General features: G+C 33.8%; 1 protein-coding gene across 1 annotated transcript in view; it reads right to left on the bottom strand.

Annotated features, from left to right (window-relative positions):
- Positions 1-1258: 1258 nt before the first annotated feature.
- The window catches only part of LOC142358589 (uncharacterized), a 63214-nt gene continuing 58472 nt past the window's right edge, over positions 1259-6000 (bottom strand). Inside the window, exon 6 of the mRNA XM_075410015.1 lies at positions 1259-1301. The gene's annotated coding sequence lies outside the window, so the exon portion shown is untranslated. The remainder of the gene's footprint in view (positions 1302-6000) is intronic.

Raw genomic sequence — 6000 nt, 5'->3', positions numbered from 1 at the left:
GTAATCAGAACAAGTGAGAAAATACTATTAGGCGTACGACAATAAAAGAAAAGCACCGATTTGTTTAATCGGCCACCAATCAAACTATTGGTCAATCATATCACATCATCCTACAAATTATGATCCAATCATTCCGGCTGCACTCTTCAATTGATTGCACTTGACGTAACCTCTTCCATTATTTTCCATAGTTTAATTTGCAAACTAGAAGGGACAATAAACACAAGCGAGTAAGTTCGGATGAAATGCTCTCAAACAACAGTTGAAATATGCATTGAAACACGATCATACAAAAAAAATTAGAGGAAATTTTCTCCTTTTATCCAAGAACACATATTTTGATTTCGTTAGTATGCTCCACGGGCACTGATTTTCGTTTTTGTACAAATTAATAATTTGTTCTGAATTTCGTACTGATTAATGGATTGTATAGACTCGTACGAAAGGGGGCTAGCAATAATAAATATTGTATACTACTGAAAAGTTGAGAACCTAGCAATTTTAGACGGTTACATACCACGGAGAGGGGGGGGCACAGCGCATTCACGGTCGAACGGAAAAATATAATAAACAGCTTGATCGAAAATACTTCAGATATCGATTGAGAGCAATAAAAAGCAGATAATTTAGGTAAACCAACAATGCCGTACATATCTTTATCCAAAAATCAAGCAAACTATTTATTAATATAAAGACACTCTGTAGCAACAAGGAATAGTATCTAAATGCATGACTTACAGGAGCACCTAACATCGAATGATTTATTTACTTTACGTACGGCTCCTCTTTATCAACATCAGACCATCCGTAGTAATGACTCAACAATCTTAGGACATTTAACTTGTTCCGACTAGCAGAACTCACGTATGCAACTTGTAAGAACATAAGCCATCGACATAAGAGCAACTATCTCTATCTGTTAATATCCTAAGCCCAACCATACAACGCTTAAGAACATATAAATCACGAATAATTTTAACGCAGTCTACGCCATTAACATATATGTGACCCACAAAACAAAACATTCCGCAAGTTATTGTATAGTCTATTCCAGCCTCGCACTACAAGGACAATTTTCAGCTACAAAAGTCAGGATTTGGCCTCATCTCAAGTTTTAATCTCTTGCTCGCAAAATTGTGAAAGACGATTGGATACAGGAGTTCGTAACGCGAAGCCAAAAGGTGGCGAAGGCTCCATTACATTCAAAGTAATGCATAATATCTGAACAGCAGGCGGTTGGGTAGTAATATTGTAATAAATGCACGCACGTTGACCTGAGCTACTGTCGAATAGTGAGTATACTAAAACAATTAAAAAAAAACACGTTATTTAACAGCAAACAGTACATCATCTATATAGCATGGTTCCACTGATTTCGATTGATCGATAGAGAGGATTTTACAGCAAATTCGGAAAGATGTAAACTTTAGCTTGAACCATATATTTTTTCCGATCCACTTTACAAGGGGAGGAACTATATACTCAAATGCGTTTTTTTTTGTTCAGACAATTTTGGCCGATCGATATAATCATCGTAGAGAGTTGTGAGTGGTATCATTAGAAAGCCCGTCCAGCGTAGAATATGGATTAAAAAGTAGAATCCAATTTGCGCTTTTTATAGGGAGTTATCGAGGTTTAAGGTTTTGTGAATATTAGACGCTGTTTTCATTCACATTTTTGGTATTTTTGACCAAATTTGTGTCAATTTTGCTAAAATGTTAAAATTGTTGACAATACTGTTGTTGATTTTATCTCTAAAGATAGAGGAGAGCTGCTGAATTGTTTAATCCGAGTTTTTGGCTGGAATTTATGCTAAATTTTTCAAAATTCAGCCTTTTTTCGTTAAAAAATGGGACCAAATTTGCTTTTTTGCCCACTTGCTTCAAATTTTCTGGAAGTAGACACCTTAAAAATGCAGCCATATTCTTCTTAAGCTTGAAAAAGAACTAGTTGCGATCCCGCTGGTTTTAAGAGTCTTCTGGAATTATAATTTTGCCAGTTTTTTTTTTGCAAATTCAAACTCGATAATTGTACAAATTACATTTTATTTTTGACAACCTAAAAAATTTTCTAAAAATTAGTCTATTTCGACACCAATTGAAAAAATGAGTGTTTTGTTAGACGTGCAGTACCATTTGGGCTGATTTTGATCTCACCATGGATCCTTACGATAAAAAATTACTAGACTTTAATGGGGCGCAAATTTTTTTTCAAAATTTTTCCGCTATGTAAATATTATTTATGTAAATTACTGACATTAATTTCAAATCAGGGCTCAATTAATTACAGTTACTATTTACAATAAACGAAGCCCAACGAGATTTTATCATGGTTTCAGAGTTAAGCTCATTGTTTTTATGGCTCTTACCAATTGTTTTTGTAAAAATTTTATGGACTTCTTGAGTTTTGCTTTCATTTGTTATACTTATAGCCCAATGACTCAGTGTCCTCAATCAACGATTCCGTTACTTATTAGGAGGCAAAAAGGAACATAGACAACTATTTCAATTGTTTTCTAAGGTCTGTTATGACTGTGAATATATTCGTTTTAAGAAAAAATTGATGAATTTTTGAAATTTGACGAAATTTTATCTCATTTTTCTCAACTTCGGGCACAGTCTCATTAAAAACAGGTGGAAACCGATTTCCCGTGAGTTATAAATTATGGTAGGTAACGGTTTTCTATTCAGCTAATGGGTTCTTTGTTTTGATACTACGCGTTTCCAATTTTTTTTTTTTGAGTAAAATTGCCTATGAATTCATTTTATTTCCTTGTCGAATTATCACATTATTAACAAAACCAATTAAAGGAAAGGATAGTAAGGAAAACACCTAATGTTGGAAAAAGGCGTATCTGGATATGCCAACTGTTTTTGTTGATTAGTTTATGCTTTTTGGGCTGAGACACAGTTATCTCGCAAAATGTTGTGGATTTTTTCTTTTTGCCTATGTTTGTCTGTCTTTTTGCTTTTGTACGCCATATACCTGACAACAATAGGTCTCAAATGCTTCTCCTGAATCCATAACTCATATTAGTAAAAGATTTCAGTTTGTAGCTGTTTGTTTTAATGACTTTCAATTTATATTAAAAAAATTTTTTCAACTGTCTCATCTTGCTCTCATTTTTGTCAGAATCTAAGTCAATCTCACTAATTAGAAGACGCACTTACTTTTGTTGATTCAAACATTTCTTTCCGCTAGATTATACGTTGTGACTTATTGCTTCGACCATTTAGTTTTGTAAACAGTTTTTGAGATTTCTGTACTGTTCAATTTTTCGATTTCTTTTTGTCATGTCTAGGTAGTCGTTTTATAAGGAAGACTCGTTGACGTAAAGATGAGAAGAAAGTAATGATTTACAGTTCTTGCATATAACATCTCATGAACATAGTGCCTTGAGCACTGTGGTGTCGTGAAATTATTTGTGAGGTTTTGGCTTCTGCCTGTATTTGTTAATTTTTAGTGTGGTGATTTAGTCTCATGAATAACATTCCCAATTGACTTCCTGAGGTGTTGCACCTTAATCCATCGCTTTTTGTTGAATTCTTCAGTCCATTGTGAATTCTGAAACAATTTGTTTTCAAAAACATTGGGGTTTTTGAGCTTCGTCTTTTATTTTAAATAGTTGTTCGACCGATTTGTAGCTCAGTCTCTGTAAACACAGGTCACAAACCATTTCCAGAGAGCTATAGTTTAATCTTTTTAACGGTTTTGGCTTCAAACATTTGTTTCTCGGCTTTGTCACTACTGTTACTACTAGATTTTATAAAATCTTTACTACGAGATTTTTTATAATTGTACATTTTAAAGGATTCTTGTTTTCCTTTTAATTTATAACAAAAAAAGTAGATACCATTGGCTTTGAAACTTTTCGCAATTGAACATTGGAAGATGGCATGTCTCAGTTGCTTCCTGTGGAGATATAAATGAACATCTTAATGATGTCAGTTGATATCTGATAACATTAATAACTGTGAAATAAATTGTTTTCAAAAAATAAACGTATTTTTGAACCTCGCACCTCTTTGCTTTTTTTGTCGACCTGTCAACAGGTCGCATTGAGGACAGGTCCCATATCTTTTGTAATGAAGCCTTGGTTAAATTGTTTTGTTTAGGTTTTATCTGATGCAAGTTTGATTTTGTTATTTTTTTTATTATAGACATCGGTCAAAAATGTGTGTTGTTTGAATTTTATTATTTTTCTTTCTAGCAGTCCTTTTATCAACAAATTTTATCGGCCCTCTAGCGTAGCATTATTTTTTTCCATTGGTTGTTTATTGAACGATATGTATGTTTTTGAAAGTTTTGGTATCTCTTCATCATTTGGTACCCAATTAAGTCAAGAATGTGGATGAGCGGGGGTCGGATCATTATGTGCGTACGCACATTTCCGAGCCTCCTTGTTAGCTTAAAGCAAAAAAACTCTGACCTTCAAAAAACAGAAAATATCCAAGTACAAGTAAGATATAACTATATTCATTAGGTATCTGAAAAACAAAGTAGCTTTGGATAATGGCTCTAAGAATATATAAAAATTTGTAATATTTACGTGCATGTTTATAAAAAAAAAGAGAAACGAGCAAAAAATCAAACACCAACTTCTTTTAAATCCCTATAAAATAGAATCATGTGCAAATAATTGAGTTTTGAGGCCAAATGAGAGTAGAAATTTGGGTCAAAGATTCCAATTGTCATATTCCAATTGGCGACGAAAATTGAGTCTCGACTGCAAATGTCTCTGAGTTGCCAAAATTGAGCCACCATAGCAAAAAAACTCCGGCGACTGTTACTCTTCCATGTTGTCGCAGAGCAGATAACAAGGGCAGAAGGTAAATCAATTTAACCCTAACTAACAATAAAACACCCAACAAAGTTCAACTATTTGGTACTTTTTGCAAGAAAAAATGCGTCGTTCTGACTGGTATTTCTTGTACTTTAACTAATATCACAGGAAAATGAGATTAAATTTGAATCGTAGCTCAGGAAATCAGGAAACTTACGCTAAACAATTCCCACAGTTCTCAGCAATCCAGGCAGAACAACCAGATATTTTGAGAAGCGAAATTTGAAAGTGCATGATAGTACTTCATTGTTTTTTGAACATACTACGGTTTACCCCAATTTTAGATAGTTAGCTCAAGTTAAGTTTCGAAATTAAGATTAAGTTTCGATATATCAGGCCAAAGTTAGTTCATTCCATGCTTTTGGTAAGGTTATTGATCAATGAACTTGAAATTCTAATTTAGTGTCAGCACAAAAACAATTTAAACTTGTGTTTGTTTTCCTGAATTTTCTGCCCGCCAGAAACTGCTTTTCGAAACTCAACTCGTGATATTGGCTTTATTCAATGGTTAGCTGCTCGGATGTCAGGATCCCAAAAATTTCTTGAAAACGCTATTATCAAGTGGATCTTCTTTTCTCTGAAAAAACTTGTACAAGTTTCTTGACTAGTTAAAAACTATTACGAATCCTACTTTTTAAGGGCATTTAAGTTCTATCCCGATGTTTTGTAAAATTAAACTTACTCATTTCCTCTTTGGTCTGTGGTAACAAACTTTTGTTCTTGAATTGACGTAAACGTTTACGATCAAAATTTCGACCCACAAAGCAAACATCAAAGCACACATGTTTAGCTGTCTTCAACTCTAAGAAATGGACAGTACTTGACGATTGAAAAAAACCAGGAAAGTATAACATTCATGATTAAATGCTCTCGAACAAAATTTGAAGCAGCGTAGTCTGTATGTCTATTATACGCAAAACTATTTCTCGGCAGTTTTGACTATTCGAGTGATTCTTGTAAAGCTTCACCTCTTGATATTTGCGTTATCTGAGTTCGTCACTCTTTCAGCAATTCAGCTGAGCTCAAGTGGCGGCAGTTAAACAAACCAAGAAAAACATTACTTACAGTCAAGCTCAATCAACCTGTATTTAACTAAACCAATCAACCTGTATTAAACTTCAAAGCAGATAGGGTCTTTCCCCAATGAGACTGGGTAA

Source organism: Convolutriloba macropyga, chromosome 2, assembly GCF_964194025.1.
Source record: "Convolutriloba macropyga chromosome 2, txConMacr16.3, whole genome shotgun sequence".
NCBI lineage: Eukaryota > Metazoa > Xenacoelomorpha > Acoela > Convolutidae > Convolutriloba > Convolutriloba macropyga.
The sequence above is the reverse complement of the archived record's forward strand: the minus strand, read 5'-3'. Positions and strand labels throughout refer to the sequence as shown.